Source organism: Gossypium hirsutum, unplaced genomic scaffold, assembly GCF_007990345.1.
Source record: "Gossypium hirsutum isolate 1008001.06 unplaced genomic scaffold, Gossypium_hirsutum_v2.1 scaffold_446, whole genome shotgun sequence".
Taxonomy (NCBI): Eukaryota; Viridiplantae; Streptophyta; class Magnoliopsida; order Malvales; family Malvaceae; genus Gossypium; species Gossypium hirsutum.
In genome coordinates this window covers 1-27616 of record NW_024403032.1, presented here as the reverse complement: position 1 = coordinate 27616, position 27616 = coordinate 1, and the positions used below count along the sequence as shown (strand labels likewise).

The 27616-nt window shown below is 30.9% G+C and overlaps 6 non-coding genes and 3 pseudogenes across 6 annotated transcripts; 3 read left to right on the top strand and 6 right to left on the bottom strand.

Annotated features, from left to right (window-relative positions):
- Nucleotides 1–3121: 3121 nt before the first annotated feature.
- Nucleotides 3122–3284, bottom strand: LOC121226810 (uncharacterized; annotated as a pseudogene).
- A 657-nt stretch (nucleotides 3285–3941) lies between these two features.
- On the top strand, nucleotides 3942–4136 carry LOC121226808 (U2 spliceosomal RNA). Its single transcript, XR_005924503.1, has one exon. It is a non-coding gene; the product is annotated as a U2 spliceosomal RNA (small nuclear RNA).
- A 1468-nt stretch (nucleotides 4137–5604) lies between these two features.
- Nucleotides 5605–5755, top strand: LOC121226804 (U4 spliceosomal RNA). Its single transcript, XR_005924500.1, has one exon. It is a non-coding gene; the product is annotated as a U4 spliceosomal RNA (small nuclear RNA).
- Nucleotides 5756–8529: 2774 nt separating this feature from the next.
- LOC121226801 (U1 spliceosomal RNA) lies at nucleotides 8530–8689 on the bottom strand. Its single transcript, XR_005924497.1, has one exon. It is a non-coding gene; the product is annotated as a U1 spliceosomal RNA (small nuclear RNA).
- A 4681-nt stretch (nucleotides 8690–13370) lies between these two features.
- On the bottom strand, nucleotides 13371–13521 carry LOC121226803 (U4 spliceosomal RNA). The gene has a single exon (XR_005924499.1). It is a non-coding gene; the product is annotated as a U4 spliceosomal RNA (small nuclear RNA).
- Nucleotides 13522–14987: 1466 nt separating this feature from the next.
- Nucleotides 14988–15184, bottom strand: LOC121226807 (U2 spliceosomal RNA). Its single transcript, XR_005924502.1, has one exon. It is a non-coding gene; the product is annotated as a U2 spliceosomal RNA (small nuclear RNA).
- A 669-nt stretch (nucleotides 15185–15853) lies between these two features.
- Nucleotides 15854–16018, top strand: LOC121226802 (uncharacterized; annotated as a pseudogene).
- Nucleotides 16019–24975: 8957 nt separating this feature from the next.
- On the bottom strand, nucleotides 24976–25108 carry LOC121226805 (uncharacterized; annotated as a pseudogene).
- A 1392-nt stretch (nucleotides 25109–26500) lies between these two features.
- LOC121226806 (U2 spliceosomal RNA) lies at nucleotides 26501–26697 on the bottom strand. The gene has a single exon (XR_005924501.1). It is a non-coding gene; the product is annotated as a U2 spliceosomal RNA (small nuclear RNA).
- Between the last annotated feature and the right edge of the window lie 919 nt (nucleotides 26698–27616).

The following is a 27616-nucleotide window of genomic DNA, read 5'->3' as shown; positions in this document are numbered from 1 at the left end:
GTTGAGAAAGGAACTTTATTTCTTACATTTTTGGACTATTATGATTCTCGCTTATGTCATTTATCTGTTGGATACCAAGCTTATGCTTGTCCTGTTTGTGCGTAACTGTTTGAAGTTTTATACTGGGAAGAATTCTCTTATACGGGCATCGTCGATGGTTAAATGAAATCATAGATTAGATTTCAGAGGACTTTATTTGATTGTACTGAGAGAGGTTGTGGATGAGAAGTGAATAGGGAAGGTTTCTAAACTAACTTCGATGCCCTCTTAGGCTTCCTTCATCTCCCTTTTATAGGAGATTCTTGAACTCTATTTAATTTCTTTGATCTCGCACAGTTTTTTGATAAGGATAATGTCTCATCATTGATTTGACATGGTTGCTTCCACGTTGCTTCCTTTTTGTCTGCACCTAGATGTCGTTTCCCAAGTTGCTTTCTTGGATGTATTTTCCATGTAGCTTCCTTTTTGTTTTCACTTGGATGTCGTTTCCCAAGTTCTTCTTGTATTTTAATTGGTTTTTCCAATTGGCTTTTATCCTTCTTGATATTAACTAGATTCATTTCCTCATTTCATCTAGCTGTAATGAATCTATTGACAGTCTTGGTGAGTTCTAATTTTCCCACGTATTTTTGATTTCTTCTATTATGGTGATGAAATATCATCATCTCCATGTCAGCTATCTTTTTTAATAGTTGCACGGATTCTTGTCTCTATCTTGATGTTTCCAATATCATATGCCAATATTCTTCTTCCATCAGTCCATAGGCTATAAGTTTTTTGTTGAAGTAAATATTGGACTTTGGTCATTAAATCTATTCTTGTTTGGATATGATAATAACTGAGATTATTATAACACTTGTCAATATTTTTTGTCAAGTTTCTTTTTTCTTCTTTAGTTACTGAAAGGTTCGGACCTCCAATCATTTTTAATGATCCAAATTTGATATGGCTGATAAAATTTTTCTTTTTAGCTATACCATTAAGACTACTGATTTCAGATGAAATAATAATAAAAATCATCTTCATTTATCATACGTAATAATATAGATTTAATAAATGCAGAAAATCTTTTAATAAATGGAAAGAAAAATTTTGAATTTTTATTTCTTTAACAAAACCCAATACTACTTATATCAAATGGTTCATGATCAAGTCTAAATTTTATAGTAGGGAATTTTTATTTAAATCGTTTGTAATAACATAGGCTTGTAAAAAATATTCTGAAAAGCTTTTTGAAATTGAACTTGCTGTTTGCAGATAGCTCCATTTATTTTTGTAAATATTTCCACTGGTAAAATTTTTCTAGCCTTATTATATAACATAACCTAAACATTTTATTCATAATAGGCTATTTGTTCCTTTATTAATAAAATACTGACATATATCAAGAAGATTGTTTATCTCCTTAATATCTAATAACTGATTTCTAGTTCTTCCCAATCTCGATATAAATAGATTTTAATAATAAATCATGACCTTCTTATTCTTTAGTTATTTTTCAACTAGAAATTGTGAAAGCTTAGTAAGAGCTCTCCTGAAATTAGCTATTTATTCAGTAATATGGGTTTCCATATATCATTAATAAATTATAATTCTGATGGTAAGTCTAAATTATAAAAAGATTTTATTTCCTGAATTTGTTGTGGTTTCAACAAATTTTCTGATGCACAAAATTTTCTGCTCCTTTATAATTTCAGTATAACCAGCTTGATATGCTGAATTTGGATCTTGAGACTAAGGGAATTGACTTTACCGGTTGTGGTGTAAATGATAAATGAGTTCCAACTGGTTGTCTTACCATTGGATATAGAATCCTTGGTTAGGATAAAAGTACTTGAGAAGGTATTGTCACAATCCTTGATTAGGATTTGTCGATTTGAATGTTTTCCCTTTGTTGGGCCTTTTATGAACAGTAGTCCATTTATCGACTTTTCTAGAGGTTTTTACCTCTATCCATATGGCATGCTAAATATCAACAATAATATTGTTAGTACTTTAGACGTATAAGACTTCAAATTAAAATTACATAATTTATATCATCTAATTCTTCGAGGTACACTTTTATTAGTAAGAAATGATTAACTGCCTGATTATCAGTTTTGATAATAAAAATTTCAGATGCTATATATAAGAAAGTGTTTTATTCCTCTCTTTATTGCTAATAATCTTTTTCATATATGAATAATTAATTTCATTTGGTTTAATTTCCCCGACTATATCCACATATTAATTCTTCTTTATTTATTGTTCTAGCTTTTAAATACAACCCCAATATTTTGTGAGGCGTCTGTTTCTAAAATTAATTTATCACCTTATTTAGGTAAATAAACTTTGGAATTTGATTAATTTCAGATTTTAAATTTTTTATGATTTTCGAGTCTATTTTAGACCAGATAAAAGGTTTATCGCCATTGATAAAACTAAATAATGAAATAGTTATAATCTAATTAACATTTATTACTTAAAAGATTTAGTTAAATAATTAGAATTGAAGTAAAGTTGTTATCTACTCCTATTTCTCAGATTGAGCACATTTCCTGTACAAATTAGACATTCAAAGCGAAACAGACAATTCATGTTATATGAATACAATTTCTATTATACCAACTCTACTTCAACAAAATTTGTTGCTAATGGAATAATCTTGATCAATTAATCTATTCAATTATGTACTTTATACTATGAATCATATGACTTACACTAAATAGATTTAGATAGGCTTTCAACCCTTTGAAATAGAGATTAGATATGACAGATTTATATATTATATAGATATGATAAAGAGATATTTTAATCTTTCAAAAATCATGCAAGAACAATACATTTAATTAGATAAGATGAAAATACCACATAAATTGGGGTGTATTAAATATGGAAACGATGGATTTTATATTTACCGGCACTTTAAAGGACTATATTTAATATCGAAAGTATTAATAGATTTTTATAAAATGAAGAAAATGCTAATTGATTAAATAAATTTTTATAAATAGAATCGAGATTGAAATGTTCATTAGTGCTTATAAGCATTGAAAGTTAGAAATATCTTAAACCCTTATGCCCCGAACACAATCTAAGCCAACAACTTGGACCTACATCCCTACCACATGACAAACAAACCTAAAGGTTGCATAAGGAGAGAGCATATAATAACAGCTTTTGAAGCTGTTTACCCATATGGAAAAATAATTATATCCTACGCGACGCAATGGGGACGTATCAGATATTAAACTGATAGAAACAGATACTACTCTTGATCTTAGCCAAAAGGTCGAGAAAAGGATCAATAAATGTCTAGATTTATATTTTATAATGTACCTTCGCCTCACCCTTTGCTTGTGCTCTCGATATGGTCTTGGAGTAGGTCTGAACATTTGTTGCTATGGACAGAATGTATATAATTTTTTCTGCACCCCCACATGGGATGCTGGTGATTTTGCACGTGAAAATGTTTGGATAATATAACTATAGTTCACTTATTGCAGCCTATACTGATCATAAGCTGGAGAAGCATGTAGATTAGACCTGCAACTACGCGATGGAATTGGTAAGCCATTAAATAAAACAACATTTGCAACATGTGTAAAGATAGAAACCTTTGCAAAAGTATACAAACAGAAACTTCCATGTAATGTAACCTTACAGTTTGCGAATTCTTCTTTAGTATTTAATGGCTTACCTACCATATTGCATAGTTGGAAGACTGATTGCTTCTTATCTTTTGACCTATATCAAGCTGCAATAAGAGGACTAGTGTTATAATATCCAAAATTTACATGTGCAAATTCACCAACATGCAATGTGCTGTGCAGGAAAATTATACTAGTTTTGTCCATAGCAAACTAAAGTTCCTTCTGACATAGTCGAAATCCCATATAGAGAGGCAAGCCAAGGGTAAGGCAGAGACGCATTATAAAGAATATCAAGATGAGTTTAAGCTCATACCTTTCTCGGCCTTTTGGCTAAGATCAGTGTAGTATCTGTTCTTATCAGTTTAATATCTGATACGTGGATCATTGATCCGCATGATATTAAATCAATATTTTTAGGGGAGAGCTCATTAACAATAGCTTGCTATTGGGGTTCTCGAGTGTCGTCTTTGTTTTGCACTGCTGCATCGTTCTGGCACACCCCTCCGATTGTAGTTTTAACCTTTGGAACCAATAGACGGTAGCTTCTTGTTCGGATTGTATTAATAATTGAGGTGTAAAGCTGTTTAAAGACACTATTTTAAGGTTAATGTACTTGAGGTTTAGTCCAAACCATAGGGCTATAATTTCTCATTATTTTCATCTGCATTACTTAGTTGCTGTTTGCCCTCCTGGATTAGTTAATTGTTTGAAGTAATGGATGGTATCTAATTTAATTTCTGAAGTTCATTGAAGAATTGTTGTTTCAATTTGTAGTTGGCGCATAGAATTGCCGTTCAATCATTTAATTGGCTTTTCAGTTCTACGTTCTAATCATTTAAATTGAACCTAGAAGCTATTTGATTTTAAAATTTCACTGTTTTACGATAATAGAACAATGCTTACTATTTGTATATAACATTTACATGGCTTCACACACATGGTGCCGTGTTCTTCAATTAAATACCACGTAATCGAGATGGAGTTTGGAACTTGTACACTAAGGCTGTTGTCTTTGTGAAGCTGATGGAGGATCTTCATCAATTGAGTGAACTTAGGGTTCTAAACTCGGAGGTATTGGAGTTGGATAAATGCTTGACTAATCTCAGAGGAAGACTGAAGGCAACGAGTGTCTTTATGGTGGCATTCTTGTGAATGTGTCATGGTGTCTTTATGGTGTTGTTCCGCAACGCCAACAGCATGGCTAATGCCGAGTTTTGATCGTGCTCGTGTGGTGGTGATTTTTCTCTAGTTGACTTTTAGAGCTGTTTTATGTGGCTTGTTTTATATGGTTTACTGGTGTTTTCTGGTTTTATTTTGGTGTATCCTTTTGGTTGGGTTATTTTTTATGTTGTTTTATCTTTGTAATCCCACTGTTTTCAGTGGTTGTTTTATTTTTAATATAATCATTTTGATGGCCGAGCAAAAAAGTAGTAAAAAAAATTTAATGCCAGGCTTTAAATTTCAATTTCTTAAAACATTTTCTTTTACAATTTGAAGTACTAAACATGGCGCTCAAAATCCACCTCAACTCATTTGCATCAGCAATGACCTCCATATTCGATATATTTTTAATTGATGATAAAGTATTATTATATTTATATTTTAAATTTAATTTTTACTCAAATCATGTTTTAGCATTTTACTTTGTAACTTATAATTATTTAGAAAAATTGAAACTTCAAAATAATTCAACCACTAAAAGTGGCTGACTTGAATAGAAGACAAGTAAAAAAAAATCATATGTATCGTATTTTTATATTATTATTATTTAATATAGGTAAAAAGTTTTAATTACACATTTATTCATTTAATTTTCTTGTGAAGTTAAACAAAAAAAAAACTACACTAGAAGCTAAACAAGGATACAACAAAATATACAAAATTAGGCTATTATATCCCACATGTGCTGGACAATAACTCAGACAAATCTTGCACCTGCTATAAAATGAAGCTAAAAAGGTCTGGTCAAGCCATCTTTGCGCTTGGGGCAATGACGCAGCTAGTGAGGTTTTAACCGAGGCGCGTCTATTGCTGGTTGAAAACTATTTCCAAACCCCCTCTTAGGCCTGGGTTCTGCCCTGGCCTTTGAGAATTTCTGGAAGGGTTCCCTTCTGGGTAAAACCCTACAATTTCTAGTTAATTACTTTGCTCTTCTTTTTCCCCTTAAAATTAAGATGGAACAATTTGTTTATGAAATTAAGGTGTTCAAAATATTTGAAGGATTTAGCATTTTAATATTTATTTTATTTGTAAGAGATTAGTGTTTAAAAATACAGACAATAGCAATTCAAATAATCAAATTTATTCATTTGATGAAGTGTTGGACATAATAATGAGAGATTGTGATAAACTTGTTGAGCAAGGTTATGAAAATGGAGTGTAGGAATACACCTTCTAAGTTAGATGAAAATAGCACTTAAATTCGGTCTATTGAAATATATAACTTTAATAAATTCGGTGTTTAAAATTTCTGACTGAGTTAACATAGTAATTACTACCAGAGATAATAAAAAGAAAACGTAAAATAGAATAGAAAAAGCAGAAACTAAAAGTAATGAAAGAGCAATAAAAATTGAGAATTGGAAAAGAAGAATAATAAGTATTACATGGCTAACAAACCTCTTGACCAATGATAAGAAAGTTGTAAGCTTGATTTATTGTGAGAACTTGATGAGGTGTTAAGCAACTATGAGAGGTTGTGATAAACTGGTTGAATAAGGTTACTGGAATGAAGTGTAAGAATACACATTCTAAATTCAATCGTATGGATGGAGTATGGCTCGGATTATATGGATGGAGTAAGCTTGGTTTCAATTCACTTTCATATGAGTTGCACCATTTTTCCCTCTTTTCATGGCTTCATACTCTTCTATAGGTTGTTTGTTTAGGGAACTTGGGTCTTTCTTCTGAAAACATAACATTTTAACCACGATGAGATTCCTAACCTTGTTTTCCAAAGTAGAACGACTGTTTGTTGAGTTTCAATAATTTTTATAATTGTAACGATCCGGTTTCTAGTGGTGTCAAAAAGACGGGTTTGAGACTCCATTTCCGTAAACCAATCCCGTAAATATTATTAAATACTTACAAAGTTATTATATAAGTGAATTGAATTTTGGATAAGTAATTTAGTCGAAATTGTGTTTAATTAAGGTTTAGTGACTAAATTCTAAAGTCCAATCACTATAGATTTTTAATTAAGAAATGACTTGAGGACTGACATTGTAATTAACCAAAGATCCAAAATAGCAATTAAATCATATTTAAATGAAAAATAGTGAACGGTAAGATTATTTAGTCACTAACCTAAGTTAATTACGGTTAAATTAGTTAAAACATAAGTAATTAAACTAAATTACAAATTAATCCTATTATAAATAAGACAATTTGGTGGAATGAAAGAGAAACTTTCTGTCATCTTCCACCTACAAACCATGAAGAGAAAAACAAAAGGTTCCAAGGGTTTTCAAAGTTTTGGTCACTAATTAGATGTTACAATCAAGTCATTTTCTTGTAATTTTTATGTTTTTGAGGTCATGGGAGCTTGATTTAGCTTACCCATGTACCAATTTGTAAAACTGTTAAAGTTTTAGAAAGTTGCCATTGTTGATTTCTTGAAGTTTTAGGTGTTAAATTGATAGATTTTAAGTTTAGATGTGAAAAAAGGACTGAATTGTAAAGTTAATTTATAACTTTTTACATTAGGGACTAAACTATATAAAATATTAAATTGGCAGTAGAAATAAGAAATAGGAGGTCTCTGATAAGCATTAGTGAAATTAGATTTCAATTTGGAGCTTTAAATTGAAAGTTAGGTTAGTCTCGGTTTTAGGGACTAAATTGGATAATTGTAAAATATATGTGACTTTGTAATTATTTGTGATTTGAGCTGGAATTTAATATTATGTATTGTCAGGTTATTATTCGTAGCAAAATACGATGCAGGAACGTCAATAGGGAGAGGAAAGATGAAAGCCGATGACGAGTAACTCGAGTGTTCGATTTGTATTTCTATGATTGATTAATTTCAATTGTTGCATGGTTACCTTGTTTTGCATGTTATGGTAATGAGGTGAGTTAAAAATGATTAATCAAACTGAACTAATACGATGTTGGTTGATTATCAAGATAAAAGGTAAAATTGAATAAAATTAAAAATAATATCACTTGATGAAAATACGAAATTGGCTTGACTCATGTTATGATATATATATGAATTGATGAATTGGTTGATTTGGTTAATTAGAAATTAACAAAAACCGAGTGAACCAAAGTTATCTGTAGTACAAGTTAAATTGATCGAAACTTTTGAATTAATCAAAAGCAGGAGAAGCATGTCGATTAGACCTGCAACTACGCAATGGTATTGGTAAGCCATTAAATAAAACAACAATTTGCAAAATGTAATGTGTGAAGGGATTAGATTCTGTTTGTATGGTTTTGCAAAGGCTTCAATCTTTACTTTAGGAATTTTTAAGAAAAAAAAAAGGTTTCAAAGCCCAATTGCAGTGGTATCGTTACTATGACATAATTTTCAAAGGTAGATTTGTAAACATATTTATTTGTGAACATTCTGAATTGAATTATTATCTTAATTCTCTTTTCAGCTAAAAAAGAAATTATGTCTGTCTCCTCTTACCTGCCCGCCTGGAATTTTTGGGAGGCTACCTAGGTGTTCTTAAGTATGCTTGACAGTTGAAACCAACTGATATTTGCCTTTGACCCTACTGAAGCTGTAGAGGATCGTTTCCTGCTGGTATCAACTAAAGCATGGAATGGTCACAATGTTCACTCACACACTTTCTACACTCTTTTTCGAGATTTTGAAGCTGTTTATCCATATAGAACAAAGAATTATATCCTAAAATTTGATATCAATTACTTTCACTTGAAATTGATAGAGGCTGCGCGAACGCAAGCCCCACTGCCACAAATTATGACGTAGGCTCTCCCTCTTGGGGAGACCTTAAAGCAGCACCCCTCCCAAGTGCAATGGAGGTCACTGCTCTAGGCCATGAGTCTTCCTGATCACTCATTGACCCCGTCCAGGTAAGTATGTTTTAATGTTGCTCTATCCTCTCTCCTTATACACCACCCTTTATGTTTTGTTTACCATACGCTAGCAATGTGGGATTCAGGTTGCATTGTGGGCATAAAGATTTAGAACATTTTTACCTTTCAATACTTCTAAACACTAATTATTAACATTTCCCAATCTTGATTTCTGTCAATAATAATAGTTTTTTTTATCAACATTGTTCTTAATTTTATAGTGATATGTTAAATACTTCTCAATACCAAATATCGATCTTTTAAAATACCTATAAATATAAGAAGTATACTCATTGTTACCATGTATAATACACTTGAATTCAAGTGATATTTTCTTCGTCACTAATTTAAGATTGAAATCCCTGTTTCTAATCAAATTCGATTTAAGATTATTAAGTGATTTAAGATTAAAATACCTTTTTAAATAAAATTTGATTTAAAATTATTAAGTGTATAAATCCATCATACAACCTCTATTTCAAGGAAAGAAACACCGAAAACCTATCTGATCCTACTTAATTCATAATAAAAGTACTTATTTAAACAAATTAATTGAAAAGGATTTTTTCCCTAAACAACAAATTTTATTGGAGTAGAGTTTACATAGTAAAAAATGGTATTCATTAGATATGATTTGGCCCTTTTCTCTTTGTTAGTTTAATGCTCAATCCAAGGAAAATAGTGGATGAACAAAGCATTAACTTATCTCAATTCCTATAATCCACACCAAATTTCTATTTTAGCTTTTTCAAAATCACCTCCTTATGCTTATTCAACCAAAGCCTTGTAAATCTCCCTATCCAAGCTAACATCTATCCTAAAATACCCTTACCTTAAAAGGGTAATTAATATATTTTCATATTTTCATATAATTTGTTGATATATTTTTAGGGAAATATTTGGTATACTGCTAATGGCGTTTTTAGACTTCATAAGTAAGGTCAGGAGGTTGACAAGCGTCCTACAGGGGTATAATAAAATATTTAAAAAGGAGACATGTAGCAATTTTTAAAGCTACTTGTGAAATAAAAAAAAGTATACTACAAGTATACCAAATACTAACCCATATTTTATAGATATGTTTTAATTATCAAATATTTTTGTTCACCCACATTGTGGTGCGATAAAATCTAGTAATATTAATGAGAACTATAACTATCATTATTGTAACACCCTATACCCGACTCGGTTGCCGAGTTCAAATTGCAATGTGCCACATTCGTTGCCGAAGCAACTACGATCAATCATAATCAAAACATACCATTTAATGCTTAAATTCAACCAAAAACATATGTTCAATACAATATGCAATCATTTACGAGTCTTACACTAACTTTCTAAAGTTCAAATAGTAACTTGAGGTCAAAGGACCAAATTGTAAAAGTTTCAAAATATAGGATTGACGTCGTGACATTAACATTTGAACGTCGTGATGTCACTAAACAGTTTGTCACATCATGACGTTAGACCACTTAACATCACGATGCCGCTTATTGTGTTGGCCTCATCGAGACAACGAGGTCCCTCATCTTGTCGTGACATTATAGGTCTTTTCTCGTCGCGATGACATTCAAACGACATCGCAATATCACACACTGTTTTTGCAATTCCTAATGGGCATCAACCTACAATTTCTTTACAATCATTACCATACATGTTCAAGCCATCAATAGTCAATATCAATACCATTCAAGCAACTTCTCAAGTTCATTAGTACGTTAATAATTAAAATATCTATGCCATATTACTTATAAACTATCTACCTAACACATTTCATTCAACTACATATAATCCACGTTTACCATTAGTAAAATACCAAAATGACTCTACTAGGTACATGTCATATAACTAACAAAAGAGGTTCACCAACATTGTTGAGTCCAGGATTTTTGGTTGGATGTTGAAGTCGATGCTTGGGATCTTGAATTGTACCTAGTCTACGCACGAAAAACAAAACCGTACATTGAGCGATAAAGCTCAATGGTATTTTTATAATTCAAATCAAAATAACACACTAATAATCAATTGCGTACCAAAATTTCAATTCTGAATGAATTGTATAAATACCAACTTATAAAAATAATTATGTCACTTTTCATTACCAAGTCAAATGATACATTCCAAACCTTACCGAATTGACTTTCTGGCTAGTTATTCATTTTGCGTAACCTTTTATATATCTCGACATTTAATGTCGTATAAAAGTGCTTGTAATCCAACTTAGTAGCATATAATCAATTCCAATCATCTTTCAACAAATTTGCAATGTATATACATATTATTATTCCCTTATTAACCTGACTCGGGCTCGAACAGATACATGGATCTAACCAACACACCAACTTAGCATCCAATACCTCATTGGAAAATCTAAAGTAAATAAATTGTATCTAGCGCTCATCGTATAATCGAAGTAAAAGTTGTGTCCAACGCTCATCAACACGTAGTTGAAGCAACCCATACTTAATCTATCCTATGGGATGTCAGCTAAATCCAACTTTGCACGAATAATTAATAGGGTAACCAATTATCCAAATCATAATATAGCTCAATTTATAACTCATCATTTTCAATTCATCAACCAATTCATCATTCATATATATATCATAACATGAGTCAAGCCAATTTCGTATTTTCATCAAGTGATATTATTTTTAATTTTATTCAATTTTACCTTTTATCTTGATAATCAACCAACATCGTATTAGTTCAGTTTGATTAATCATTTTTAACTCACCTCATTACCATAACATGCAAAACAAGGTAACCATGCAACAATTGAAATTAATCAAATCATAGAAATACAAATCGAACACTCGAGTTACTCGTCATCGGCTTTCATCTTTCCTCTCCCTATTGACGTTCCTGCATCGTATTTTGCTACGATAATAACCTGACAATACATAATATTAAATTCCAGCTCAAATCACAAATAATTACAAAGTCACATATATTTTACAATTATCCAATTTAGTCCCTAAAACCGAGACTAACCTAACTTTCAATTTAAAGCTCCAAATTGAAATCTAATTTCACTAATGCTTATCAGAGACCTCCTATTTCTTATTTCTACTGCCAATTTAATATTTTATATAGTTTAGTCCCTAATGTAAAAAGTTATAAATTAACTTTACAATTCAGTCCTTTTTTCACATCTAAACTTAAAATCTATCAATTTAACACCTAAAACTTCAAGAAATTAACAATGGCAACTTTCTAAAACTTTAACAGTTTTACAAATTGGTACATGGGTAAGCTAAATCAAGCTCCCATGACCTCAAAAACATAAAAATTACAAGAAAATGACTTGATTGTAACATCTAATTAGTGACCAAAACTTTGAAAACCCTTGGAACCTTTTGTTTTTCTCTTCATGGTTTGTAGGTGGAAGATGACAGAAAGTTTCTCTTTCATTCCACCAAATTGTCTTATTTATAATAGGATTAATTTGTAATTTAGTTTAATTACTTATGTTTTAACTAATTTAACCGTAATTAACTTAGGTTAGTGACTAAATAATCTTACCGTTCACTATTTTTCATTTAAATATGATTTAATTGCTATTTTGGATCTTTGGTTAATTACAATGTCAGTCCTCAAGTCATTTCTTAATTAAAAATCTATAGTGATTGGACTTTAGAATTTAGTCACTAAACCTTAATTAAACACAATTTCGACTAAATTACTTATCCAAAATTCAATTCACTTATATAATAACTTTGTAAGTATTTAATAATATTTACGGGATTGGTTTACGGAAATGGAGTCTCAAACCCGTCTTTTTTGACACCACTAGAAACCGGATCGTTACAATTATAAAAATTATTGAAACTCAACAAACAGTCGTTCTACTTTGGAAAACAAGGTTAGGAATCTCATCGTGGTTAAAATGTTATGTTTTCAGAAGAAAGACCCAAGTTCCCTAAACAAACAACCTATAGAAGAGTATGAAGCCATGAAAAGAGGGAAAAATGGTGCAACTCATATGAAAGTGAATTGAAACCAAGCTTACTCCATCCATATAATCCGAGCCATACTCCATCCATACGATTGAATTTAGAATGTGTATTCTTACACTTCATTCCAGTAACCTTATTCAACCAGTTTATCACAACCTCTCATAGTTGCTTAACACCTCATCAAGTTCTCACAATAAATCAAGCTTACAACTTTCTTATCATTGGTCAAGAGGTTTGTTAGCCATGTAATACTTATTATTCTTCTTTTCCAATTCTCAATTTTATTGCTCTTTCATTACTTTTAGTTTCTGCTTTTTCTATTCTATTTTACGTTTTCTTTTTATTATCTCTGGTAGTAATTACTATGTTAACTCAGTCAGAAATTTTAAACACCGAATTTATTAAAGTTATATATTTCAATAGACCGAATTTAAGTGCTATTTTCATCTAACTTAGAAGGTGTATTCCTACACTCCATTTTCATAACCTTGCTCAACAAGTTTATCACAATCTCTCATTATTATGTCCAACACTTCATCAAATGAATAAATTTGATTATTTGAATTGCTATTGTCTGTATTTTTAAACACTAATCTCTTACAAATAAAATAAATATTAAAATGCTAAATCCTTCAAATATTTTGAACACCTTAATTTCATAAACAAATTGTTCCATCTTAATTTTAAGGGGAAAAAGAAGAGCAAAGTAATTAACTAGAAATTGTAGGGTTTTACCCAAAAGGGAACCCTTCCAGAAATTCTCAAAGGCCAGGGCAGAACCCAGGCCTAAGAGGGGGTTTGGAAATAGTTTTCAACCAGCAATAGACGCGCCTCGGTTAAAACCTCACTAGCTGCGTCATTGCCCCAAGCGCAAAGATGGCTTGACCAGACCTTTTTAGCTTCATTTTATAGCAGGTGCAAGATTTGTCTGAGTTATTGTCCAGCACATGTGGGATATAATAGCCTAATTTTGTATATTTTGTTGTATCCTTGTTTAGCTTCTAGTGTAGTTTTTTTTTTGTTTAACTTCACAAGAAAATTAAATGAATAAATGTGTAATTAAAACTTTTTACCTATATTAAATAATAATAATATAAAAATACGATACATATGATTTTTTTTTACTTGTCTTCTATTCAAGTCAGCCACTTTTAGTGGTTGAATTATTTTGAAGTTTCAATTTTTCTAAATAATTATAAGTTACAAAGTAAAATGCTAAAACATGATTTGAGTAAAAATTAAATTTAAAATATAAATATAATAATACTTTATCATCAATTAAAATATATCGAATATGGAGGTCATTGCTGATGCAAATGAGTTGAGGTGGATTTTGAGCGCCATGTTTAGTACTTCAAATTGTAAAAGAAAATGTTTAAGAAATTGAAATTTAAAGCCTGGCATTAAATTTTTTTTACTACTTTTTTGCTCGGCCATCAAATGATTATATTAAAAATAAAACAACCACTGAAAACAGTGGATTACAAAGATAAAACAACATAAAAATAACCCAACCGAAAGGATACACCAAAATAAAACCAGAAAACACCAGTAAACCATATAAAACAAGCCACATAAAACAGCTCTAAAAGTCAACTAGAGAAAAATCACCACCACACGAGCACGATCAAAACTCGGCATTAGCCATGCTGTTGGCGTTGCGGAACAACACCATAAAGACACCATGACACATTCACAAGAATGCCACCATAAAGACACTCGTTGCCTTCAAGTCTTCCTCTGAGATTAGTCAAGCATTTATCCAACTCCAATACCTCCGAGTTTAGAACCCTAAGTTCACTCAATTGATGAAGATCCTCCATCAGCTTCACAAAGACAACAGCCTTAGTGTACAAGTTCCAAACTCCATCTCGATTACGTGGTATTTAATTGAAGAACACGGCACCATGTGTGTGAAGCCATGTAAATGTTATATACAAATAGTAAGCATTGTTTCTATTATCGTAAAACAGTGAAATTTTAAAATCAAATAGCTTCTAGGTTCAATTTAAATGATTAGAACGTAGAACTGAAAAGCCAATTAAATGATTGAACGGCAATTCTATGCGCCAACTACAAATTGAAACAACAATTCTTCAATGAACTTCAGAAATTAAATTAGATACCATCCATTACTTCAAACAATTAACTAATCCAGGAGGGCAAACAGCAACTAAGTAATGCAGATGAAAATAATGAGAAATTATAGCCCTATGGTTTGGACTAAACCTCAAGTACATTAACCCTTAAAATAGTGTCTTTAAACAGCTTTACACCTCAATTATTAATACAATCCGAACAAGAAGCTACCGTCTATTGGTTCCAAAGGTTAAAACTACAATCGGAGGGGTGTGCCAGAACGATGCAGCAGTGCAAAACAAAGACGACACTCGAGAACCCCAATAGCAAGCTATTGTTAATGAGCTCTCCCCCTAAAAATATTGATTTAATATCATGCGGATCAATGATCCACGTATCAGATATTAAACTGATAAGAACAGATACTACACTTGATCTTAGCCAAAAGGCCGAGAAAGGTATGAGCTTAAACTCATCTTGATATTTCTTTTATAATGCGTCTCTGCCTTACCCTTGGCTTGCGCTCTCTATATGGGATTTCGACTATGTCAGAAGGAACTTTTAGTTTGCTATGGACAAAACTAGTATAATTTTTCCTGCACAGCACATTGCATGTTGGTGAATTTGCACATGTAAATTTTTGGATATTATAACACTAGTCCTCTTATTGCAGCTTGATATAGGTCAAAAGATGAAGAAGCAATCAGTCTTTCCAACTATGCAATATTGGTAGGTAAGCCATTAAATACTAAAGAAGAATTCGCAAACTGTAAGGTTTACATTACATGGAAGTTTCTGTTTGTATACTTTTGCAAAGGTTTCTATCTTTACACATGTTGCAAATTGTTGTTTTATTTAATGGCTTACCAATTCCATCGCGTAGTTGCAGGTCTAATCTACATGCTTCTCCAGCTTATGATCAGTATAGGCTGCAATAAGTGAACTATAGTTATATTATCCAAACATTTTCACGTGCAAAATCACCAGCATCCCATGTGGGGGTGCAGAAAAAATTATATACATTCTGTCCATAGCAACAAATGTTCAGACCTACTCCAAGACCCATATCGAGAGCACAAGCAAAGGGTGAGGCGAAGGTACATTATAAAATATAAATCTAGACATTTATTGATCCTTTTCTCGACCTTTTGGCTAAGATCAAGAGTAGTATCTGTTTCTATCAGTTTAATATCTGATACGTCCCCATTGCGTTCGCGTAGGATATAATTATTTTTTCCATATGGGTAAACAGCTTCAAAAGCTGTTATTATATGCTCTCTCCTTATGCAACACCTTTAGGTTTTGTTTGTCATGTGGTAGGGATGTAGGTCCAAGTTGTTGGCTTAGATTGTGTTCGGGGCATAAGGGTTTAAGATATTTCTAACTTTCAATGCTTATAAGCACTAATGAACATTTTTCAATCTCGATTTCTATTTATAAAAATTTTATTTTAATCAATTAGCATTTTTCTTCATTTTATAAAAATCTATTAAATACTTTTCGATATTAAATATTAGTCCTTTAAAGTGCCGGTAAATATAAAATCCATCGTTTCCATATTTAATACACCCCAATTTATGTGGTATTTTCATCTTATCTAATTAAATGTATTGTTCTTGCATGATTTTGAAAGATTAAAATATCTCTTTAATCATATCTATATATATATATAATCTGTCATATCTAATCTCTATTTCAAAGGGGTTGAAAGCCTATCTAAATCTATTTAGTGTAAGTCATATGATTCATAGTATAAAGTACATAATTGAATAGATTAATTGATCAAGATTTATTCCATTAGCAACAAATTTTGTTGAAGTAGAGTTGGTATAATAGAAAATTGTATTCATATAACATGAATTGTCTGTTTTCGCTTTGAATGTCTAATTTGTACAGGAAATGTGCTCAATCTGAGAAAATAGGAGTAGATAAACAACTTTACTTCAATTCTAATTATTTTAACTAAATCTTTTAAGTAATAAATGTTAATTAGATTATAACTATTTTCATTATTTAGTTTTATCAATGGCGATAAACCTTTTATCTGGTCTAAAATAGACTCGAAAATCATAAAAAAATTTAAAATCTGAAATTAATCAAATTCCAAAAGTTTATTTACCTAAATAAGGTGATAAATTAATTTTAGAAACAGACGCCTCACAAAATTATTGGGGTTGTATTTTAAAAGCTAGAACAATAAATAAAGAAGAATTAATATGTGGATATAGTTCGGGGAAATTTAAACCAAATGAAATTAATTATGTCATATATGAAAAAGAATTATTAGCAATAAAGAGAGGAATAAAAACACTTTCTTATATATTTAGCATCTGAAATTTTTATTATCAAAACTGATAATCAGGCAGTTAATCATTTTCTTACTAATAAAAGTGGTACCTCGAAGAATTAGATGATATAATAAATTATGTAATTTAATTTTGAAGTCTTATACGTCTAAGGTACTAACAATATTATTGTTGATTATCTTAGCATGCCATATGGATAGAGGTAAAAACCTCTAGAAAAGTCGATAAATGGACTACTGTTCATAAAAGGCCCAACAAAGGGAAAACATTCAAATCGACAATCCTAATCAAGGATTTGTGACAATACCTTCTCAAGTATCTTTTTATCCTAACCAAGGATTCTATATCCAATGGTAAGACAACCAGTTGGAACTCATTTATCATTTACACCACAACCGGTAAAGTCAATTCCCTTAGTCTCAAGATCCAAATTCAGCATATCAAGCTGGTTATACTGAAATTATAAAGGAGCAGAAAAATTTTGTGCATCAGAAAATTTGTTGAAACCACAACAAATTCAGGAAATAAAATCTTTTTATAATTTAGACTTACCATCAGAATTATATAATTTTATTAATGATATATGGAAACCCATATTACTGAATAAATAGCTAATTTCAGGAGAGCTCTTACTAAGCTTTCACAATTTCTAGTTGAAAAATAACTAAAGAATAAGAAGGTCATGATTTATTATTAAAATCTATTTTATATCGAGATTGGGAAGAACTAGAAATCAGTTATTTAGATATTAAGGAGATAAACAATCTTCTTGATATATGTCAGTATTTTATTAATAAAGGAACAAATAGCCCTATTATGAATAAAATGTTTAGGTTATGTTTATATAATAAGGCTAGAAAAATTTTACCAGTGGAAATATTACAAAAATAAATGGAGCTATCTGCAAACAGCAAGTTCAATTTCAAAAAGCTTTTTCAGAATATTTTTTACAAGCCTATGTTATTACAAACGATTTAAATAAAAAATTCCCTACTATAAAATTTAGACTTGATCATGAACCATTTGATATAAGTAGTATTGGGTTTTGTTAAAGAAATAAAATTCAAAATTTTTCTTTCCATTTATTAAAAGATTTTTCTGCATTTATTAAATCTATATTATTACGTATGATAAATGAAGATGATTTTTATTATTATTTCATCTTGAAATCAGTAGTCTTAATGGTATAGCTAAAAAGAAAAATTTTATCAGCCATATCAAATTTGGATCATTAAAAAATGATTGGAGGTCCGAACCTTTCAGTAACTAAAGAAGAAAAAAGAAACTTGACAAAAATATTGACAAGTGTTATAATAATCTCAGTTATTATCATATCCAAACAAGAATAGATTTAATGACCAAAGTCCAATATTTACTTCAACAAAAAACTTATAGCCTATGGACTGATGGAAGAAGAATATTGGCATATGATATTGGAAACACTCAAGATGATAGAGACGAAGAATCCGTGCAACTATTAAAAAGATAGCTGACATGGAGATTGATGATATTTCATCACACATAATAGAAGAAATCAAAAATACGTGGGAAAATTAGAACTCACCAAGACTGTCAATAGATTCATTACAGCTAGATGAAATGGAGGAAATGAATCTAGTTAATATTCAAGAAGGATAAAAGCCAATTGGAAAAAACCAATTAAAATATCAAGGAAGCAACTTGGGAAAACGACATCCAAGTGAAAACAAAAAGGAAGCTACATGGGAAAATTACATCCAAGAAGCAACTTGGGAAAACGACATCTAGGTGCAGACAAAAAAGGAAGCAACGTGGAAGCAACCATGTCAAATCAATGATGAGACATTATCCTTATCAGAAAAACTGTGCGAGATTCAAAGAAAATTAAATAGAGTCAAGAATTCTCCTATAAAAGGGAGATGAGGAAGCCTAAGAGGGCATCGAAGTTAGTTTAGAAAACCTTTCCCTATTCACTTCTCATCCACCAACCTCTCTTCAGTACAATCAAATAAGTCCTCTGAAATCTAAATCTATGATTTCCATTTAACCATCGACGATGCCCCGTATAAGAGAACTTCTTCCCAGTATATAATCACTTCAAACATGTTTACGCCACACAACAAGGACAAGCATAACGTCCTTTGGTACTCCAACCAGATAAATTGACATAAGCCGAGAAATCATTAATAGTCCACAACAAGCTGTAAGCAAATAAAAGTTCTCCTTCTCAAGACATCATATGTTTCAACACTCGCCCATAACTGTTTCAACTCTTCAATAAGTTGCTGCATATAAATGTCAATATCATTTTCGGGGCCTTTCTCTCCAGGGATAATCATAGATAAGATAAAAGAAGATTGATTCATGCAAATCTATGGAGGCAAGTTGTAAGGAACAAGCACTACAGGTCAAGTACTGTACGAAGTACTCATGATTTTAAAAGGATTAAATCCGTCAGATGCTAGCCCAAGCCTCACATTCCGAGGATCGCTACAAAGCTTGGAAATTTACTGTCAAATGATTTCCAAGCTAAAGAATCTGTAGGATGCCTTATAATCCATCATTGGTTCATCGATCATGATGCCACTTATAGACTCGGCTGTCTTTGATGACATGAAAAGCCTTTGAAGCCTTGGTATTAGTGGAACTATGAATTTAGGCAACATGTAGTCATTTGGGCAACTATGAATTTGTCGTACCAAGGCCTAAATCTTTTATCAGTTTCTTCATATCTTTGCATGAATGAGGGATCTTTGCAAACGGAACATGTCTCTCAAAAACTCTAACAACAGTGTAAAGAGTTTCCGGTCCACCCTCCCAAACATTTTAAGTGAAAAGACGAATGTAAAGGACAATTTTGAAAATTTTGATCTCTCATAAAGTTCTTCATTCATTTCATTAAGTAACTTGTAGAACTTTTCCGTTTCTCCATTTGGATCTTCATCAGGTACACTTCTTCCGTTTCAATAAAAGCATTTCCACCAATATCACAATCATTGGATACATAATTTCAAGTGGAAACGATTGCAAACCATGACTGTGCATATTAAATGCATCATGCAACATACCTTTCATGTCATCTTCTCTAACAGACTGATGGTAAGCATTATGAGGATAAGCCGGATTAATCGTTGAAGAGGTTCTACGAGGTGTACACTCTCCATGGAAAATCCATTTTTATACCCCGAATAAAGCCATCAAAATTAGATGTTCTAGACAACTTCACGAATATGCCAATTGATGTTGCTACACTTCTTACATGGGCAAAGAATCATATTCTCTTGGCTTGCATTTTGAAATGCAAAATTTAGAAAAATTTGTACTCCATTTCGATAGTCGTTGCTTACCCTTGACAAATTCATCCAACTCTTATCCATTTCGTAGTTCTTGAAGTCTAAAGTTGACAATAAATTACTTTACTTATGTGTTCTAAATTGATCTAAATCATGTCATGTACTAAAATAGATAATACATTTCAAGTATCAAGTATTTAATGGGTGTAAACTAATTCAGGTAAGTTTTTTATTTATAAGTATAAGAGTAGGGAAAACAATAGTGTTGCCCAAATTTATGTGATTTTTATATATTTGATCCAAAGTTTTATGTAAGTTATGATATGATATATATTTATGTATTATGTAAGTTATGTAAGTTATGATATGTATTTATGTAAGTTATGATCTAAAGTTTTTTTTATTCTTTAAATGTTTATGTAAGTTATGATTATCATCTTTAAATTTAACTTAGATTTAACCCTTTAATTATACTCTTTTAATTTTTAAATTGTGTTTTTATCACCTTTATGTTTGCTATACTTAAAAGATAAAAATTAACAAATTAATAATTATATGTTAATAAGTTAATATTTGTTAATTTTTCATCTATTTTGAGTTAATATTTAAATTAAATTTCCATGAACTTTTTAACTTTATACTACGCATTAAAATCGATCAATTTATTTTATGATAATATTTATGAAAATATTAAATAATTTTAACATTAAGATAATATTATTTTCCTTTAAAATTTATTTTAATTAATAATATTTATTTCTATGATAAATATTATTATGTTTTTTTTTGAAATTTGAACTTTAAACTATATACTTTTAGGATAAATAAAAAATATTATTTAAATTAAATTTCTATGAAACTTTAACTTTAAACTAAATATAAAATTAATGAATTTAATTTAGAATTTAAATATAAATAATAACACAATTAAATCCAAAAGTTAGAACTCAAGTTATATCTTCCTCTTCTAATTTGTAATTTTTTATTTAGCTATTATCATGAGATAATAATTAATTTAAAATATTTTTAAGAAAACAATTACTTTAAATTTTAATATCCTTGAAATGAGTAACTTTATTAGAAGAAAAACTAAATTATTTTAATTCGAATATGATATTAATTTAAGTCATTTACTTAGTAATTATTTATCTCAAATGAGTAAACTTTGTTCCTCAACGCGAAGAAATAATAATATATAATAGTAAATTTAGATCTTAATGTTTATATTTTTTTGTCAATTTAATCCTTATTATTTAGCTAAACTAAAATTATAAAATAAAAAATAAAATTTAACATAGTATTATATGTTACATTAACAAATAATTTAAAATTATAAAATAAAAAATAAAATTAAAATTAAAAATATAAAAATTCATAGAAATTCAAATATTAAAATTAAAATGCATTCATATCACCAAGTATTCATATCACCAACATTAAATTAAACTGCCCTTAAGCCGAGTCTTAGGCTTATTCATGCTGGTACATACGCATCCCCTCTTTTTGAAGCATTAATAAGCTGAAATTTAATAGCTCCTTATGTGATAGTGATCGGACTAAAGAAAACAGTAATGAAAAACAACCATTAATTTTAGTCTGTACAGGCATTAAAAGGATAGCACACCTTCGCAACGAACTGCAACCTGCACTGGGACAATATTTATCTGCCAACTAATGCTGTAACTACGTATCTCCAAACCCAAGCTTTAAGTGTTTCCCAAACCAAAACCCTGCAATAATACATCATGAGGTGTTAAAGACTCTTCTCTTCCTAAGCTGGTGGACACTGTGGAAAGGGGTTTTAAAATTCAAAGAATAATACATAAAAGACTGGGATTCTCAAGAACCTTTTATCAAGGTAGCAGTTAAAGGGATATCTCCACCAAAGAAATTAGAAATCACCACGTAAGCTACTATTAGCACAATGGCCACAACAAACAACACAAGGGCTTCATCCTTCACACACATTAAACACTCCAATCTCCGTGAAGTTTTTTATGGTGTATTTGGAGGAGATTCTCATGTTAGGGGGAATCGATGGATTCATATACCAACCTCTAGTTTTTTCCCTTTAGCTCTTCATCAATATTAAAAGAAAGAAAGAAATAGCAAAATACAATGAAGAATCAGACAAGCTGAAGCAGGAAATCACAATAAAAATAGTTTCCACAAATCTGAGCATGCCACAAACAGACATCTCTATTCAATGATTAAAGAAGACCCCTGGGTCAGTAAAAAGTTCCAACATTAATCAGATAAAAAATCAGTTGCAGATCACAGGTTCTATAACTGGTTCAAGGGAAAGAAGGAACAAAAGGGATTAAAAAGAATGTCATTTCATGGAATAACAAATTACAAAAAGAGTGAACTAATGGTATTAAAAATATTCTCGTTTCTTCTCATTTGCTTCTTCCTTTTCCATTCGTTTTCCAACCTGTTATTGTGGATTATTGTGAGTGAATACTCCCATATTCCAACAAACATGCTTATTTCTCTAAGTATGAATAAGAAAAAGTCCTATATGATAATAAAGGCATTAGACATATTCATAGATGAGCATATTACTAACATTATACAGGTGTCCCATGCAGATTAGGTTCCGGGGAGAACAACAGCAGCCTCCCATATCCCGCAGTTATCTTTGTTATCCACTCAATACAAAGGTAGTTTGGCGCATTTCCCCTGTTATTCGACATCAAAGGACAAGTAGAATATAATAGTTTCAAACACAAGGAGAGGGAAAAACCAACTTACAAGCCGGGAAAAAACATGTAACATACTAGAAAATAGAATCAAGCTTTGAGAAGCATGAACAAACAAAGAAAAAAAATCCTTACTAATCATGCTAACAGAAATGGGAATAAAAAATAAATCATCCCCATGTATAGACAAATTATATACAAATACACTAAACAGTAATAAGACCATGAATAAAATTAGGCAAGAATTTTACCTTTTGAAGCGGCAGCGGAGAGAAAGAGGCGAAGAATTTCCAGCCAAAATTAGGCTCAAACAAAAAGTTAAATGATTTTGATAATTTGGAGGGAAACAAGAATTTATGTTGGCTTGTTTTTAATAGTTAGAGATTTCGATCAGTTAGGGGAAATTGGGGAAGAAATAAAGTGATTTGGGAAAAATAACTTAGGGATTTCAGGGAAATTTGATTTGGGAAAACTAAAGGAATTTCGGGCTAACAAAATGACACCGTTTAGGTCCACTTTAATAAAATTTGCCGGGCGTTTATGAAAAACGCCACTAATGTATAATTTGTGGCGTTTAGTCCAAACGCCACTAAAATGGCGCCGGTTTTGTAAAATTTTAATACATATCGCTGCATTTTGGTCCAAACGCCGCGATTGCTTCCTTTTGTGGCGTTTCTAATAAAAATATCGTCATAGCTCTAAACTTTTGCGGCGTTTTTGGTCCAATCGCCACTAAAACGCCGCTAAAGCTTAATTTCCTGTAGTGGGTAAGAAAACGGTTTTCAGTTATAGTATAAGTTCAAAATTTGAAACCGAGTCAACGTCACTATTATACAATAAATCTTTTGAAATGTACTTGTACTTTGTATGAGATGATTAAATTACACAGAACAAGAACTTAATTACTTTCAGTAGGAAGTAATTCTATTATAATTCCAAAAATAGAATTTATTTAAGTAAATAATTTTTGGTTACTTTAGGAGAAATACAATATATCAAACTTATGTTTAATTAGCTCTACTAATATTACTTTTCTGAGTATGGATATTCTAGGAATAGAATAACAAAAAAACTTTTAATAAAATACTCCCCTAGTCTAACTAGGAGGTGAGGCGGCACACCTAGTAATATACTAGGTTGCCACCACTTATCATAGAGATTGACTTCTCATGTATTGAGTCTAATTATATGTACGCTTTAACTTATGACTAACCTAATTATAATTTAAATCTATTTCAATTATTGTTTTTTTATTTTCCAAAGATTAAAATATTAATTGATTAATCAAATTAACTAAATTAATTTTAGGTGATTACGTCATACTATCCAAACTCAAGTGTGATTCTTACACTTCATTCCTGTAACCTTATTCAACTAGTTTAATATCTCTATAGTTGCGTTAATACCTCATCAAGTTTTTTGATCTAAATCAAGCTCACAACATTTCTTATCATTGGTGAAGAGGTTTGTTACCCCTGTAGAACTAGTTGATCTTTTTTGTCTTATGTTTTCAATTCTCAATTTGTATTAATGCTTTTACTAATTTTAGTTTCTACTTTTTCTATTCTATTATGTGTACATTTTCTTTTATTAGTTCTCTAGTAGATAGTTAATTACCTGGGTAATGTCAGTTAATTAAACTTATATATTTCATTATTGAGTAGATTGAATTTTGTGAAATGATCAACAATTGAATTCTGAATGGTTGGATCAATTAGTTAATAAATTACCCTAAATTTAATAAAAATTATCGGTGATATAATTGTCAATAGTTGCTACGTATATAGCTTGGATCCAACAAGTTTCACTCTCATTATTGTGTCGACATTGGCTCAAGATTTCGGTTGTATTTTTAAATTCAAAATCTAAATAATTTAAAATGCTAATCCTTCTATTTTGACACTTAATTCATAAAAAATTATCCTCTTTTTTAAGGGAAAAGAAGCAAAGTAATTAACTAGAAATTGTAGGTTTACCCGACGGACCCTTCCAGAATTCTCAAGCCAGGAGACCCAGCCTAAGAGGGTGGGGTCTGGAAATAGTTTTCAACCGCAATAGACGCCCTCGGTTAACCTCACTATGCGTCATTGCCCCAGGCGCAATGGCTTGGACCAGATCTTTTTAGCTCCATTTTATAGCAGGTGCAAGATTTGTCTGAGTTATTGTCCGGTACATGTGGGATATAATAGCCTAATTTTGTGTATTTTGTTGTATCCTTGTTTAGCTTCTAGTGTAGGTTTTTTTTTTGTTTAACTTCACAAGAAAATTAAATGAATAAATGTGTAATTAAAACTTTTTACCTATATTAAATAATAATAATATAAAAATACGATACATATGATTTTTTTTTACTTGTCTTCTATTCAAGTCAGCCACTTTTAGTGGTTGAATTATTTTGAAGTTTCAATTTTTCTAAATAATTATAAGTTACAAAGTAAAATGCTAAAACATGATTTGAGTAAAAATTAAATTTAAAACATAAATATAATAATACTTTATCATCAATTAAAAATATATCAAATATGGAGGTCATTGCTGATGCAAATGAGTTGAGGTGGATGTTGAACGCCATGTTTAGTACTTCAAATTGTAAAAGAAAATGTTTTAAGAAATTGAAATTTAAAGCCTGGCATTAAATTTTTTTTTACTACTTTTTTTGCTCGGCCATCAAAATGATTATATTAAAAATAAAACAACCACTGAAAACAGTGGGATTACAAAGATAAAACAACATAAAAAATAACCCAACCAAAAGGATACACCAAAATAAAACCAGAAAACACCAGTAAACCATATAAAACAAGCCACATAAAACAGCTCTAAAAGTCAACTAGAGAAAAATCACCACCACACGAGCACGATCAAAACTCGGCATTAGCCATGCTGTTGGCGTTGCGGAACAACACCATAAAGACACCATGACACATTCACAAGAATGCCACCATAAAGACACTCGTTGCCTTCAAGTCTTCCTCTGAGATTAGTCAAGCATTTATCCAACTCCAATACCTCCGAGTTTAGAACCCTAAGTTCACTCAATTGATGAAGATCCTCCATCAGCTTCACAAAGACAACAGCCTTAGTGTACAAGTTCCAAACTCCATCTCGATTACGTGGTATTTAATTGAAGAACACGGCACCATGTGTGTGAAGCCATGTAAATGTTATATACAAATAGTAAGCATTGTTTCTATTATCGTAAAACAGTGAAATTTTAAAATCAAATAGCTTCTAGGTTCAATTTAAATGATTAGAACGTAGAACTGAAAAGCCAATTAAATGATTGAACGGCAATTCTATGCGCCAACTACAAATTGAAACAACAATTCTTCAATGAACTTCAGAAATTAAATTAGATACCATCCATTAGGTTTGGACTAAAACTCAAGTACATTAACCCTTAAAATAGTGTCTTTAAACAGATTTACACCTCAATTATTAATACAATCCGAACAAGAAGCTACCGTCTATTGGTTCAAAAGGTTAAAACTACAATCGGAGGGGTGTGCCAGAACGATGCAGCAGTGCAAAACAAAGACGACACTCGAGAACCCCAATAGCAAGCTATTGTTAATGAGCTCTCCCCCTAAAAATATTGATTTAATATCATGCGGATCAATGATCCACGTATCAGATATTAAACTGATAAGAACAGATACTACACTTGATCTTAGCCAAAAGGCCGAGAAAGGTATGAGCTTAAACTCATCTTGATATTTCTTTTATAATGCGTCTCTGCCTTACCCTTGGCTTGCGCTCTCTATATGGGATTTCGACTATGTCAGAAGGAACTTTTAGTTTGCTATGGACAAAACTAGTATAATTTTTCCTGCACAGCACATTGCATGTTGGTGAATTTGCACATGTAAATTTTTGGATATTATAACACTAGTCCTCTTATTGCAGCTTGATATAGGTCAAAAGATGAAGAAGCAATCAGTCTTTCCAACTATGCAATATTAGTAGGTAAGCCATTAAATACTAAAGAAGAATTCGCAAACTGTAAGGTTTACATTACATGGAAGTTTCTGTTTGTATACTTTTGCAAAGGTTTCTATCTTTACTTTGGGAATTGTTGACGTCCACAATTTATTAAAATATGTTATATTTTACATTTACCGTAATTAAAGCATCTTATGAATTAATGTCTTACACTAATTTTTAAATTAATTAATTTTTTATTCAGAAAAAGAGTTTCGAAGCCCAATTGCAGGTGACATAATTTTGAATAGGAAGATTTGTAGCTGCTTTGATGGATATGATAGGAGAGATAATGGAAGACTCAGTTCTTCCGGATATGGTATTGGCAGCAGTTCAAGGAAAGCTGTTGAAATGAGCAGGCCTAGTTCGTCCGTCCGGTGACGTTCCACAAAACCTGAAGCTATCAACTTGCCTTTGAGTCCAAAACGCTGTTACAGGTAGCCTCTTCATAGGAAATGGAGTGGCTCATCAGTTGGAAGCTGATGTTGTTAACAACATAAAATCTCTTTATTTTGACCGACATATTTCAACATTGAATTATTAGATTTATTCTGTTTTCAGCTAAAAACAATTTATGCCTTCCTTTATCTCCTCTAGTCTTATATGTGACCATTTTGGAATTTCTGGGAGGCT